This window comes from Chrysochloris asiatica, unplaced genomic scaffold (genome assembly GCF_000296735.1).
Source record: "Chrysochloris asiatica unplaced genomic scaffold, ChrAsi1.0 scaffold00196, whole genome shotgun sequence".
NCBI classification, from domain to species: domain Eukaryota; kingdom Metazoa; phylum Chordata; class Mammalia; order Afrosoricida; family Chrysochloridae; genus Chrysochloris; species Chrysochloris asiatica.
Window position 1 is genome coordinate 5,307,431 of NW_006408714.1, and position 16,874 is coordinate 5,324,304.

Genomic DNA, 16,874 nt, shown 5'->3' on the forward strand with positions numbered 1-16,874 from the left:
ATTTGAAATGAACAAATCATTGGTTTTGCAGAACTCTATCATGCATTCTCCAGCATCATTTCTATCACCAAGGCCACATTTTCTAACTACTGCTCCTTCCTCTTTGCTCCCAACCTTTGCATTCCAATCACCAGTAATGAGCAATACATCTTAATTGCATGTTTGGTCAATTTCAGATTGAAGAAGTTGGTAGAATCTTCTATTTCATCCTCACTGGCTTTAGTGGTTGGTGTGTACATTTGAATACTGGTGGTATTAACTGGTCTTCCCTGTGGTAGTGGTTGTGGTTATGTGCTGTGGAGTCGGTTCTGGTTCATAACGACCCTGTACAGGGTTTCTGAGGCTGTAAATCTTTAGGGGAGCAGAAAGCCTCATCTTTCTCCCACAGAACAGCTGGTAGTTTCAAACTGCTGATCTTGCAGTTCGCAGAATGATTCGTAACCACTATGCTACCAGAGCTTCTTGGTCTTCCCTGTAGATGCATACATATTATCCTTTCACAGACAGCATTGTACCTCATGAGTCTCTGGATATGTTCTTTTTGACAATGAATGCAACACCATTCCTCTTCAATTTGTCATTCCCGGCATAGTAAATCATATGGTTATCAGATTCAAAATGGCCAATACCAGTCCATTTCAGGTCACTAATGCCTAAGATACCGATGTTTATGTGTTCCATTTCATTTTTGACAACTTCCAATTTTCCTAGATTCATACTTCGTACATTCCGTATTCTGATTTTCAATGAATTTTTACAGACTTTTACTTTTCATTTTGAGTTGTGCCCCATCAGCAAATGAAGATCCCATGGGCTTTACTCCCACGAGCTTTACTCCATTCACGTAATCATGGTCAACTCTACTTTGAGGAGGCAGCTCTTCCCCAGTCGCATTTTGAGTGCTTTCCAATCTGAGGTGCTCATTTTCCGGCACTATATCTGACAGTGTTTCTCTGCTATTCATAAGGTTTTCAGAGACTAAATGTTCGGAAGTAGTTCATCACTCCTTCTTCCTAGTCTGTCTTAATCTGGAAGCTCATCTGAAACCTGTCCACCATAGGTGACCCTGCTGGTATTTAAAATACTGGTGGCATAGCTTTCAGAATCACAGCAACTCACAAGCCACCACAGTACAACAGACAAACTGACAGGCCCATGTGACTAGTCATTTTTTATGTTGATGAAAAAAAATACTTGCAATGCAAATACCATTGGTTTTGCAAAATTCTATCATTTGCTAATATCACCAAGGCCTTATTTGCCAGCTAGTAATTCTTCCGCTTGTCCTGGTGTGGTGCTGTGGATTAACGTGTTAGAATGCAAAGCCATTTGAACTGCAAGGTCAGTGGTTCAAGCAAACCAGTTGCTCCTTGGAAACCCTATACAGGGTCGCTATGGGTCAGAACCAACTCGATGGCACTTAACAACAACAGCAACAATCCTTCCTCTTTGTTTTGAGCTTCCACATTCTAATCACCAGTGAATATCAATGCATCTTGATGACATGTTTAGTCTGAAGAAGTTGGCAGAATTCTTCAATTTCATCATCCCTAGCTTTATTGGTTGATGTATCAATGTGAATAATAGTAGTATTAACTGGTTGTCCTCATTCTACCACAGAGTAGATGGTGGTCTTGAACCATCAACTTTGTGGTTAGCAGTCCATGCTTACAGCACTTCCATACAAGAATGTTCGTTGTTGTTAAGTGCCCATTTCCAACTCAAGCCACTATATAGGATTTCCAAGGAGCAGCTGGTGAGTTTGAACTACTGACCTTGCTGTTCAAATTAGACCTGTGGTCTAGTAGTCTAGTGCTAGTGCTTATAGTCTAGTGCTTGTCAAAGAGCTCTACATCAGGACTTCATACGGCAAAAGAGAGGATGATCATTTCTTCTATAACCTACTAAAGGAAATCAAACTAGAGTAATTTAGGTTTTGACCTTGTGATAATAGTTACTCATGATATATTCATAGTCTGAATGGGCAAATAATTTACTGAAATCCATTTTAAAACCATTACAATAGGCTCAGATAGAAGTACTTTGGGCATTGTAATGCATATATAGATATTATATACATTTTAAAACATGAATTTTTGTTTTTATTTGGCATCTCTTTTGAAAATTAGCTCTGGTGATCCAGTCATTAGGTGCTCAGCCACTAACAAAAACTTGACAGTTCAAACTCACCAGCTGCTCCACTGGAGATGATTTGACAGTCTGTTTCTATAAATATTGTTGTTGTTGTTAAGTGCTATAACACAGTGACCTTGTATAGAGTTTCTGAGGAGCAGCTGGTGAGTTTGAACTGCTGACCTTGCTGTTCAAACCAAACTTGCAGTCCACAGCTGTATCCAACATAATCACATCAGACCTCCTCAAAGGTTAATGAGATACATTAAAAAAACCCCAAAAAAACCCCAAAAAACTACAGTATGATTTTTACACTGTATAATTATTATATGTTTAAAGTTCTATTCTAAATGCACTCACATAATACAATAATGTCTTCTGCTGTTAAATACTTGTGATTATTTTGCAGACATTTCAAATTATTTCCAGATTGTTCTCAAAAGCTATGAATTATCACCACATTATAAACAAGTTCTTTATGAGTATGGCTGTTTTTGTTTTTAAATCACACAATTTCCCACCACAAACATGGATGTACATAACACACACATTAAGTAGTATTTTGATCCTAACATATACTCATCAAACATCTATCAAATTTTAAAACAACATATTTAAGTTGTTGTTAAATGCCATCAAGTCATTTCCACTCATAGTAACCCTGTAGAGAATACCTGAGGAGTGACTGGTGGGTTTAAACTGCCAACCGTGCAGTTAGCTTATGGTAAGCAGTCTAGTGCTTATCCTACAGTGCCACCCCAGGACTCCAACATATGTAATTAGGATTCAATTATCATAAAATATTTGGTAACAGTGTAAATTGTTAAACACTGATATAATGATTAACTTGCCATATTCCATGATCATCTTAATCTCCTTTTTGAGTTATCCACTGATTATAAAATAGCACATTTTCAGAAAACCAATAACAGTCTTTGTTGTTCTTTATACCTTAGCACTGAAATGCTCTGATTCCATCTTACAGCTTTATAGAAGCTATATTTTTAACGTTGGTTGTTAAGTAGTGTTTTGGTAGATGGCTAATTAGAAGCTTTTGGAAGAAACAAAATTTTTTATACTCATATTTCACTCACCAAGTACTTTATTGGACAAAAGGGGGCAATTATTAGGATAACGATACAAAAGAATAAATTTTAAACACTGATGATTTCATCTTTATGGATTCTTCAGTAATTGGAAGACAATACCCTTAATTACTGAAATGCCACCACATATTTCAAGTTAAAAACATCTCTTGACTACCTTTTACATGAAAGACACTGCAATTTTTCTTTTTCCTGTTTCTAAAGGATGAGCAAACTCAGTCATTACTCATTTGATCCTGTTTTATTGGAACCATGGAAAGCAATATAAACAAGACTTTTAAAAATCTTCAAATTGAATGAACTGTTTGGAAATAAAGTTATTTTTTATCATTGTATTCATCTTTTGATAATGGTTCAAATTCATTATTAACAAACAATTGACTCTGTATAAAACATCTACAATGAACTCAATGATCAACTTCCTCCAAGATTCACTTACTTCCTTAAATAGTCTATACCACCAGGATCTGTTACAACAGTCAACTCATTAGCACTTTGAATGGCCTCAGACACTAGTTCTCCTGCACCACCCTAAAATTCCCTAGTTCATTGTCTTCTCCACTACTTAAAAAAATGTCAGCTTTATTATTTGTGATTCTGCATATTAAAAACTTAGGAGCTTGAAACAGCATAATACAGAAAACTCAGACTTGGTTTAAAAAAAAAAAACCTCCTAGATCAAAAGCCAAGAATTGCTAAAACCTCCTAATAACAGTATTCTGGACTTTTAAGTAAATATCTGGAGTCCTGGTGTGGCGCTGTGGGATAACGCACTGGACTGCACGGAGAGTTTGAACTGCAAAGTCAATGGTTCAACTTCACCAGCCACTCTGCAGAAATCTTAAAACAGCATTGCTATGCGTCAGAACTGATTCACCAACAAGAGGTAAATATCTATATTGGATATCCATTCATTCCCTCATTCATTTATGTAGTCGTCTAAAAAAATACCCACTAAATGCTTATATTCCAGACATTTTGTTCAACTATTATTATATAGATTATGTAGAAATAATGCAGGAGCTGAAAAAGAAACTTGTTTTTGTGACACTGTAAAAAAAACATTGAACTACTAACCACAAGACCATATACAGAGTCAGAACTAACTCAATGGCACTCAACAACAAGCTTCTATTGCTCTGGTGGTGTGGTAGTTAGGCATTGCACTGATAACTTCAAAGTCACCAGTTCAAATCCACCTCCTACCTCTCCTGCTACTCCTCCTATACCTGCTATTCCACAGGAAAAATCTCAGACTATCTGTTCCTGTAAAGATTTAAAGGCTCAGAAACTCCAAACAGCAATTCTTCTGTGTCCTATACGATCACTGTGAGCTGGAACCAATTCAGTGGCAGTGGGTTTGTGTTTTGTTTCTTTTATAGAAGCTTGTATTATTTGGGGGCCCTTTTTTTAAAAAAGTATATAGGATTATTAATATAAAATTAGTTATGAAAGTCTTGTTTTGTTTAGGGTTAATATGAGCATAACATTTATAACTTTGAAAAGATGATAAATTCTACATCACAAAGTACAGGAAAACAATGTAATCTTTTAGTAAGTTAGCAGCCTGACACAGCTTACTTAATTTTTTTCTATAGATTTTGACCGTGTAGTTTATAGAATTTTATAAATATTTTCCTTAAGGAGAATAGAAAAATAATTTAATCTTTCTGCTAACATAACAACATTTTAAAACAAGCATAAAATGTTTCACCTTATAATGCAGTAGTAATATTTTCAATAACCTCACATGCATGCGAAAATGGTACAGTGAATTAAGGAAGACCGTAGAAGAATTGATGCATTGAGTTCTGGTATTGGAGGAGAATATTGAAAATACCATGAACTGCCAAAAGAACAAATAGATTTGTGTTGGATGAGTGCTCCTTGGAAGCCAGGATGGCAGAAGAATATCATGTTTGGTAAAGTGGTGGGTCCGAGAAAATGGGAAGACCCCCAGCAAGATGGATTGGTAAAGTGGCAGCATCAAAGGGTTCAAGCATGGCAACAATTGTGAGGTTGGCCCGGGACCAGGCAGTATTTCATTCTGCTATGAGTCAGTACCAACTTGATTGCAAATAACAACAACAATTTAGTTACTAATAAGTTCTGAAAACTTATGAAAATTTTGTGGTCAAATTTGGAAAAGTCTATCAAATTTCTTTCATATGTGAGCTTAGGATGTGGAAATGTTTTGCACAGAATTGCTCTTATAAAAGAATTCAGACAATAATATAATTTGTATTTAGTATTGGCTCCTGTCATCTTCCTGTCTCCTGCCTCTGGTCAGCCCTCAGAAGAGCTAAACTTGAGCGCCTGGTAGAAGCATTAAGAGGAGGGGCTGCCTTGGAGGTGAGTCAGCAAGCACCCCCTCTTAGTAAGTAGGTTAGGTACATTCTTCCACTCTAGTATTCTCCTAAGGAGCTCTGGTAGCGTAGTGGTTATGAATTGGGCTGCTAACCTCAAGGTCGGCAGTTAGAAAACACTAGCTGTTCCACGGGAGAAAGATGAGGCTTTCTGCTCCCGCAAAGATTTACAACCTCGGAAACCTTGTGCAGGGTCACTATGAGTCAGAATTGACTCCATGGTACTTAACAACAACAGTATTCTCCTACCCCAGCATCTCTGGTTCCAGCTAAGAAAAGTGTACCAATTTACCTGGTTGCTCATGGAACCATTGTTCTGTCCTTAAAATGTCAGTGAGCCACCAAATAAAGTATCTACATTCTAAACTAGAGCTGACACCTAACTCAGAATGGCTTGAGATCCATTTCACACTAATACCAGAAATTCCTGCCCAATTAGTTGCATAGACTCAACATAGTTAGTCAAAATTTTAAGTGTCACTAAGTGTATTTTGCAAAGTTTTCCTCCATTTATGTAATGGATTTTGAATGGTTTGCTCTGAGAGAACAGGGTTGATTTATTCTCACTGTACTAACATAATATCCTAAATTCAATGTGCTAGCATATGCAGCCAGAGATACTTTTATAAAAGCTTGCTAGATTTTCTCATGCAAATCTGTTGCAATGCTAGCCCACGCAAAGTGATACTAAGTGGCCAGAAATCAATCAAATCTTTGGGAAGACAGTAAGGTTGTACATAATCTAAAATGAACACTTCCACCTCATCTAATCACATTTTTGATGTTATCAGTTAATGGGGCTGAAGAGACACTTTCTCACTAAGATGTAAAGAACAGGCTGGTGAGAAAGATACACGTATGAGTCTCTACTCTTCTGGAACAGACGATAATGAAAGAAACCAAAGACTGAAAGAAGACACTAGTTTGTACTATAGGACTCATTGTCCTTATAAACCACAGCCTCATCTACCCTGAGATCAGACAACTCCATAGTGCTGTTACCACGACCAACTATCCTGACCAGGTACACAATCAAAGATCATGGGTAGAATGGGAGAAAGAATGTATAACAAAACTAAAAATTTATTAAAAAGGCCAAATTTATTGGACCGACTGAGACTAGAGGAACCCTCAAGGAAGAAAGATGAAGCTGTTATTTCCTGTACAGATTTATAGTCTCAAACCAGATATAGGGTCACTATAAGTGAAAATCAACTTGATTACAGTTAGTTTGGTAGTGGTTCATCTGGAAATTGTGTTATCAGATAGATTTTCTTTGATATTGTTGTTATATAAATCAAGCTCAAAGGGTATCTTAGGATGACTAAGACAGGAGATCTTAACAGAACAGTTGGTGGGTTTGAACCAGCAACCTTAAGGTTGCCAAGCCAATGCCTGCCTAATCAACAGTGTCACCAGGGGCCCCAAAATTCCCAAACTAGAGCCAATTAATAAACCCTAACCATCAAATGAAGCAAATAATCTCACACCTTTGCTGTAGAATTTCCATCTAACTTTCATCAAAGGGATCTTAACTTTTTACAACATATTACTATGCCTACCTTATAAGGAGCTCTGGTAGCGTAGTGGTTATGAATCAGGCTGCGAACCACAAGGTCAGCAGTTCAAAACTACCAGCTGTTTCCCGGGAGAAAGATGAGGCATTCTGCTCCCATAAAGATTTACAGCCTCGGAAACTCTGTACAGGGTCGCTATGAGTCGGAACTGACTCCAAGGCACATAACAACAACAACCATATAGGGAACAGGTAGTAAATGGATTTTTAACCCAAACCTACCTTGTGTTACACAGTCTTGGTGTGGTGCTGTAGGTTAATGCGCCAGAATACAAAGCCATTTGAACTGCAAGGCTGGCGGTACAAGTTCACCAGCTGCTCCTCAGAAACTCTATACAGGGTTGCTATGGGATGGAACCGACTCAACGGTACTTAACAACAACAACAACCTTGTGTTACAAGAAGCTCTGGTAGGATAGTGCTTGCCAGTCGGGCTGTTAACCTCAAGTTCAGCAGTTTGAAACACCCAGCCATTCTGCAGGAGCAAGATGAAGCTTTCTGCTCCCATAAAGATATACAGCCTCAGAAACCCTACATAGGGTCACTATGAGTCAGAACTGACTCCACGACACACTACCACCACCTTATCTTATAACCAGTGAGCCTATAAAAGCAATAGAAGTTATTTTTTATAATTCTCCTACATGTATAATTTGTATGGATTTTCTCAGAAACTGTTAGATATTTTCTGACCTATAGAACAAGTTATTAACAACTGAAAGAAGCACATAAGATTAGAACAATATCTATCCTCAAAAAATAAATAAATAAATAAAATCAGGAATTGATGATCGAATGACCTGATCATACAAGGAAAGTGATTTCTATGAAATCTCCCTCAATACAAGCAAACATAAAAGAGACAAAAAACAGCAAAGAAGTTATTATAAAATGACAACTTCGATCAGACGTGCTGTTCTGATGTGGTCCTTTTTGCTGAAGTATATTAGCAAAGATGTCCATACCTGACATATGAGAATAAGTCAAAACTTATTGAGACTAAGTACCCAGTGCATACATGCCAGGGTTTCTGCCAAGCAAAATGCGTTTAAACATGTTTCTGTGATGGTGGACAACTGAAGACCAATTTGGTCAGTAACATACTTACCCCAGTGTTATTTGGATGCCTTTAAATATGGTGTCCCGTCAAGAGTCACTTTCAAAGGGATCTGTTGGGGCAGTTAAATTTGTGGCAGAAAGGTCAGCTCAGAAGGTTATAGCAACTATTTTGGGACATCCTGAAAGGAGACTCTTGATAAATTTTGTTCAAAGGACACAAAACTGGGGCTTATTATGAAGAAATTTTAAGAAAACTGAAAACTGCATTGGTGAGAAAAGGTCAGGAAGAGTTGCAGGAATATTTTTCCCTCATGACAATACACCTGCTCATTCTTTGAGGTTAGAAATGGCTGTCCTCTGAGAATTTTATTGCTCCTTTAAACTTTATTTGGTTTCCAAAACCGAAAGAAGATTTAAAAGGAATATGACTTGAGTCCCTTGAAGATGCCCAAAACTGCTGTTTTATCATGGTGTAAATTGAAGGGCACAGAATCCATTGGGGAAGGGTTGTTGTTAAATGCTACTGAGTCAGTTCTGACTCATCAAGACCCTGTATAGGGTTTCTGAGGAGCAGCTTGTGTGTTTGAACTGCTCACCTTGGAAACACTGCTTTCAGAAGTGTATAGACCTGGGTAGAGGGTTTGTAAGAAATAATTGCTTCACATTTTGATATTTTTGCTTTAATACTAGTTTCTATTATTTTGTAGCAATGCATTTTAACTTACCCACATATTTCTACTAGTCTGGAAAATGCAATTTTCTTAATTTTGATAGATATTTAGAAATCATTCATGTATATTCAGAAACCATTCACATACATGTAACAGGAATAACCAAATTATTTTACTATCCTGTGGATTCACTCTAGTTCTGTTCCCTAGTCTACAGCAACTATGGACATTTTGATGTTTTGCTGATTTAGTATTGGAAGCAGGAATAGTATGCATGCTAGATACCGTCATAAAATACATGCAGTTCAGAAAGTAGAATTAAAATTCCATGAAATCCCAGGAGAGAGGGTCTGTCAACTAAATGAATTTTCTACTTCCAATAGTAGGGGCCAGTTACAAACACTGCCTTCTTAGTAAGGACACCATTCAAATAATCCTAAATTTTACTGTTGTTTGATGAAGATTAAATCTCTATCATGAGATACCAGATGACCATGAAATCTAAACTATTTACCATGAATTTAGTGTCAGGTCATCCATTTGGCTATGCTTTTATAATACCCAGCAGCATTTTATCATCAAGTAGAAGTGTCTGCTAACTATAGGATAAGTACAATGAGATCTGACGACCCAGGCCAATTCCCTAAGTACATCACTCTCTGTTCATTCCCCCCAATCTGTACATATAGCTGATATATATAGTCCCATATAGTCAGATGACAACAAGATAAAGAATTTCAAACTCATTTGCATATCACTCAAAATAATATACCAACATTTATTGCTACGACATTACAATACCATTTAGACGTCCTATAAGATAGTATAGAATGAAAAACACAATGAGAACTTCATCAAGCACATTTCATTGTCTCTGATTTAGAAAGTGAAAGGTTTGGCCAGATGCTCTAGGACTAAGGAAGACTAGAAAAATGGTAACAAAGAAGCATGATTTTACACTGAGAAAGAATTTATATCAGTATATTTAAAATTTGAAGATACCTATATTTATTGTTTTGATCATGAGAAATTGACTTTAACACTAACTTTTCCACTTTTGGTCTATTTCCTTTAGTCCTATACAGCAATATACAATAAAAAAATAATTGTTTTCTACATGATTTGATCTAAATCCCTTCAATTGCATAATAAGCCACTCTCTTGTTGGTTCAATACTAGCATTTGCATGTTAGAACCATAAATTCTTTAAGTAACTGATAATTACTTTACTTGTTTTCCTATACATAAACAGAAGGCTTTATATTAATCATATCTGAGACTTTCTGTTATTGTTGCTAAGTGTCAATGACTCAGTTCTGACTCATAGCAACCCTGTGTAGGGAGTGGCTGGTGAAGTTGAACCTCCAACCTTGAGGTTCAAACTGACCTTGCAGTCCCTCCCGTGCATTATCTCACAGCGCCACAGTCTTTAAGCCACTTTAATATTGCTACAGTACTATCTTTTTCTCATCAAAATACCAGCAGTAAACACAGGTTTCTGAATTTCTTTTATTAGATTTTAATATGTTCTTTAAATAAATAGAAGTGCTCTTAATTTTTGAGGGGAAAAATGCTCTAGTCTTTATATCTTATTTTATTCCCAGATGGCACAACATCATACAATATTGTTATTTTACCACTCAGAGAACTGGGTATTCGTGATAAGAAAATGTACTATAAGTATTCTATCTGACTAGGATGTTCTTTCCCCAAAACAAGGGCTCAATTCTACATTTAGTCTGTGAATGTTCAGTTTCTTCCTTGGCAGATAATGTAGCATTCTACTAGGTAACAGAACTTCTTCTCTTTTTTTCTTTTCACTTCATGTGTTTCAAATCTGATCTAACCACCCACGGTTCTTTGAAGTCAAAGGAAGCTCTGAATCCAGAGAAATTCTAACAGTTGAGTTAGAGATTCTCAAACTAAATGAGACAAATGGAAAGGAATATTAGGGGGAAAAGAGTGCACCGTGGTGATAACTCAATGGTTGAGAAGCTTTTGTAAACAAATCCGCAAATGTGTGTCTAGAGATAAAAAGAAAATATACAAGAAAGAATTTGATTTGTGCAGTTAACCTTTGTGTGGACCAAGGAAGTAAAATTCAAACATCATTGTAACAATTACCCTGTCTTGACTGGTAATGCCAAGTTTGGATCATATAACTAAGAGCAAAAAGACCAATAACCTAACCTTGAACTTGCCACTTGCTGTGGTTTTTCTCAACCTGATAGAAGGATATTGGGAAGATTAGTATTGTTTTGATACTTACCTTTAATAATTCTCAGCTCCAGAAATATTATCATCCATAGTTATAGTGAACTTATCATATTACAATGATTGTTGTGCTGTTAAATGCCAGTAAGTAAGTTCTGACTCATAGTGACCCTGTGTAGGGTTTCTGAGGAGTGGCTGGTGGGTTTGAACCACTGACCTTGCAGTTAGCAATACAGTGTTTATCCTACAGCACCACACCAGGACTTCATTATCATAGAACACATTAACTAATTAAAATCACATTATACATTACACGATATTGGTCTCAAATGCTTTCATCCAACTACTGCTTAACTGTGATCTCTGTATTTCTCCAATACAAACTGTGAAAAGAGCTCACCATGTAAAGACTAAGATAAACTATTTATGTAGATAGCAAGCATGTAGAGACTACCTTATATACATTTTGATGCCTGGAAAGAAGAAATCATGTGATATAATTTACTTATGTCCATAGTATTTAATCAAATCAGAACAGGAGGCCTTTGTACTGTTCTGTAAATAAAATAGATTTATTACTAAAATATTAAATATATAAATTCTCTAGCATACTTATTAGCACTTAACTTTCAAATATCAAGATTATTTAAATTATTCTTAACAATGACACACTTCATACATACCAAGCATAATTTACTGTTTAAACTATTTACACAGCTGAAAAAATCCTCAAGATATCAATCTGGAAAAGTTACAATATTGCTATGAAGAGATGAAATTTAAACTGTTAGAAGAAAATTACAAAGGGCTTCCTGTGTTTGAAACCTAATCCTAACCCAATTTGAGAGCCTTCTTCTCTAAATGAGGACTTAGTGAATCCTTTCTTGTTTAAATTTAGATTTGGCTTTAATAATGACAAAATGCTTTGTACTTTACATCACTTTTATTTTTGTTTCTAGACAAAAAATGAAGGATTGAAAACCATGAGTCCTAACAAAAGTATACTTATGAACAATGATAGCTAAGAAGGTATTAGCCATTTGGTTTTTTACTTTACAGGAACTTTCTCATAAAATAAAGATAGATTAGCCTTTTTCCATTTTTCATATGGTAAAGTACATATGATGTGATTTGAGCTGTGTATCATTGGAAGTAATTTGTGAAATACATAAATGCTGCCAAGCACACAGAAGCGAATACAATCAAGAGAATTAATGGTAGCGCCAACATATGGCAACTTTTAACTCAGATCCAATTAGATATTTTGAGTCTTAGAACAGAGATCATAGTGCACTGTTTTAAACATATACTTATTCAATTAGCATAGTTGAATTTTTATATTAAAATGTATTTATTAAACTAAGAATAAATTTGAGCTCGCTCTTCAATCAAACAAAATGGTTCAAAGGCAAAGAAGTCCTTTAAGTTTAATAAAATTGCTAAATTCTACTCATTTTGAAAGGGAATTTCCTTGTATTTTATAGTTATATTATAAAATGTTGTTGTTAAGTGCCGTGGAGTCGATTCCGACTCATAGCGACCCGGTACAGGGTTTCCGAGGCTGTAAATCTTTACGGGAGCAGAACGCCTCATCTTTCTCCCGCGGAACAGCTGGTAGTTTCGAACCGGTGACCTTGCAGTTCACAGCCCGATTCGTAACCACTACGCTACCAGAGCTCCTTTCTATTATAAAATAACTATATTGAAACAAATGTTTTAAAGGAAAACAACTACCCAAACCCTGACTCATCAGTTAGTTTCTTCTAGTTAATTTTAAATTCTGTGTTTTAACTGTCACTTCTCTTGAGTGTGAGGAAGGGAGATAATATATTTATCAAGAGCACTTTCTGTGTAAAGCTTTGGTTAACGTTTATGCCTAATTACTAATGCTATTGTATAGACAGTGGAACTAAAGATTAATTGTTAAATAATGAAAGCCAAACTCAAGTACAATTTGCTCCACATCAAGATATTTGATGGACTATAGGTTAATAGTCTTGTACTTGACAAAGGACACTCTCTGGAAAAGATGTGTTGTAATCTGTGAAAATTTACAGCCTTGGAACTCCTATGGGGCAGCTATTCTCTGTCCTACAGGGCACTCTGAGCTAGAACTTAACTCAATGGCAGTGGGTTTGGATTTGATTTTTTATTTTTGTTGTTAGGTGCCATCGAGTTGGTACCAACCCATGCCAACCCAATGCACAACAGAATGAAACACTAACTGGTACTGTGCCAACCTCACAATCTTTGCTACATTTGAGCCCATCGTGACGGCCACTGTGCCAATCCACCTCGTTGGGGGTCTTCCTCTTTTTCTCTGACCCTCCATTTTACCAAATATGATATCCTTCTCCTTTTATACTTTATAATCTTATCATTCTAATTTGATTTATGGATCTTAACCCACACTGTTGACTAATACAATTCTGACTACTAGACACCGTATCAGACAGGTAGGAAGTGCGGTGCCTCCATTCAAGAAACACTGGACTGTGAACCTGGTGGAGTCCTGGTGTGGCCCTGAGGGTTAATGCACTGGACTGCAAGGGCAGTTTGAACCACATGATCAGTGGTTCAAATTCACCAGGCACTCCTTGGAAACCCTATACAGGGTCGCTATGAATCGGAATCGACTTGACAGCACTTAACAGAATCAACTCAATGGTACTTAACAACAACAACTTAATCGGACAAGGTAGAACTATAGGGTTTTTGAGACTGTAAATATTTATGGGAGCAGATAGCCTCATCTTTCTTAAAAAGTGGATGGGAGGAGAGAGGAGGTGGGGCCGCTGGGCTCTGGGCGAGAGCAGTTGAAAGACTGTTGGTGTAGGTTCGGCTGCTCTACTCAGATATAGCTATCCCATCCCTTCTCTATGGCTGAGCATGAAGAGATACGGGCCACTTCGCCGCCCCCACCGCCTCCTTCCTCTCCGTCTTCGTCAGACACCTCTTCATCATCCTCCCCTGGCTTTCCAGTGAGTCTGGATTGGCAAATTTCGAGGAGGATCAGCGGCCGTATTGTGGACCCGCTGGAGGAAGTGGAGCTGCAGATTGGAAACGCAGCATTTTAATTAACCCAACTTCTTGAAGCCACATCTGCAGTGTCAGCTCAAGTGGATGAGCTTGCCTTCAAATGTACAGAAAATGCACGTTTCCTTAAAACATGGCAGAACCTCTTAAAAGAAGGCTATGATTCTTTGAAACCGGACAACTGATTTGGCATGCTTAATTAGTTTTAAAACAATGGTTATGTAATAACTCACTCTTCCTCATCTATAATATTTGTACATGTACACATTAGAGGGTAATCTCTTTTCAGTAGTTTTGTATAATCAGAATTTTTTTTTCTTGACTTTCTTGATCTATATGACAGTAGAATATTGATATTATTTTTGCTGTTGGACAATATTTGATTACCCTTAAATATTTGCTCTTTAACCTTACATAGAAATCTTTATAATGTTAATTTCATCAGTGACTGATTGATGCCATATTGCTACCAATAACAAACAAGGTAAACCATTATTCATTTTGCAAGGGAATTCCAAGAATGACAGAAATTGAAAGACTTTAAAGTTCTGTCTTAATTTTCTGGCTCAGAGGAAAAGGCAATTTTGACAGTGATTCTTCCATTAGGCTAAGTTCCCTAGAGCCAATGACTGTCTTTATTTACCTGTGTGTCCTTAGCTCTTAGAACAGTGTCCTAACACTCACTGAATGGTTGTTGAATAAGAGAATTCACAAACACAATTAAAAACTATTTTTTCTAATTATTTTTGGCATCAAATCTCTAATTGTTTCTCTAAACAGATACGTGAACCAGAAATTCATTGACTTGGAACTGTTAAAAAGCCCCAAAAAACTATCCAGTTTAACTGTTGCTTTTTAAAATGTATTTTTTTACTTTTTATGATGCTTTTTCTTAAAGGTCTTAAAACTCAAAAATTGTCTGGAAAGAATGCATATATTTTTTCTCTGTTTCTATGATTAACTACTTTTACAGTTAATATTTCATGTGTATGCTATTTTTATATACTTACTTGATTATTGTTTTTAAAGTACCCTATCAGATTATGGTTCAGTGCTGTTACTTTGGGAGCTTTGCAAGTTGTGAAATGATTCTAAAGAAGTTGCTTTGTTTTCAGTGCATCAAATTTAAATGATGTGATGTTTTTGTTACTTGACCTCAGTAACAATACTTTATTTTACTTGTCCTGCATGTTATGTTACTCTTTTTGTTTGGAAGTCTCATTGTTGTTTATTTTTTGGTGATTTGTGTCAATAATTAAGCCAACTAAATATCTATTATATAAATTCTCTAACATTTTTGACATGGCATCTTTACCTTTTTTATATATAAAGCTATTTATAGATTATATTCTAAATCCCCATAATGAGGCTATAAAAGGGGACACATAGATGGACAAACAATAGTTTTGTTTAGCATATTATGTTATAGTTCTGGATTAATTTTTTAATGTACAATTGCACATGTGACTTCTGTACCAAAGAAATGCCTACTTTACTATTAGAAAAGTATTTTTCTTTTATATCTTGAAAATTACAATTTTTAAGTGTGCAAAATAAACATTAAAAACAAATTTGAAAAAAAAAAAAAAAAGGATGGTAGGTTTGAACCACTGACCTTGCAGCAATCAGCCCATCACTTAACCCCCTACACCACCAAGACTCCTTTTATGGGTCCTCTTGTTGCTAATTGCTGTTGAGTCAATTCTAACTCACATTGATCAAGGGTTCTAAGAAGCTACTAGTGAGTTTCAACTGCCAATCTTGTGGTTAGCTGTCCATTGCTTATCCTACAGTGCCACACCAAAATCTATCTTAGTTCCTGCTTAACAAGCAAAAGCTTACAAACCAAACCAAACTCAGAGAACTTCCTACTAGTTCCAGGAGAGTTGTTTATTCTTCTTATTAAGAAGAATTCCAATGATATTAACACTGAGGCATTGGGCTCTTTCATCAGCAATAAATGTTTCAGGATTTATACAACATTAATGCAATAGTCTCAAAGATGTTTAGGCATGTCAGTATTTTTTTTTCCTTTGGTAATTTCATTTTAGAAACTTTCTACATACTATGCCCTACTATGAGGCATTATGTTTTCTCATCAATAAACTGAATTAGAGAACAGTTATATGACTGTGGAAACCACCACTGGAAACTTAACAGGTGTGCTAACAACTAAACCCTTATTCAAACTTTTTATAGTCTCCCATGACTGTGTGACCCTTAGTCAATGAAAATTGGAGAGCACAGACTCAGAAAGATGGCCATATCAAATGCTTGCTTGGCCAATTACTGTTCCATCTTACACAGCTAACTGAGAGTCCCAATCTGTATGAGAGAGAAAATAATGGCAATGGCTCTCAAACTTTGCTAATACATAGAATCACCGGGTGAGCTTTGTAAAACTCTAAATACCCAGATTACACCCCGTATCCACTAAATGGAAATGTTTGGACAAGGGAACAAGGCAAAAGTAATTGTCAGAGCTGCTAAGGTGATTCCAATTGTGGGGAAGTCTGAGAGATACTGGTTCTATACCTTCAAAGAGTTGTTTTAAAATGAAAAAAGTAGAAGAAGGGCCTTTCATACTATATAATATTTCAAAATCATATAAATTATTATCCCAAAACTAAGAGCAGTACTATAAACAAAATAAAACAATTTGGCCTAGTTTCAATAGCTGGATGATCAGAATTTGACTAGAGGAAGAAAGAAG

At 36.2% G+C, this 16,874-nt stretch overlaps 1 protein-coding gene and 1 pseudogene across 1 annotated transcript in view; one reads left to right on the forward strand and one right to left on the reverse strand.

The window, feature by feature from the left end:
* GAS2 (growth arrest-specific 2) overlaps window positions 1–16,874 on the reverse strand; it is a 196,544-nt gene that overhangs the window by 155,739 nt on the left and 23,931 nt on the right. The window lies entirely within an intron of this gene.
* Window positions 14,005–14,346, forward strand: LOC102837655 (annotated as a pseudogene).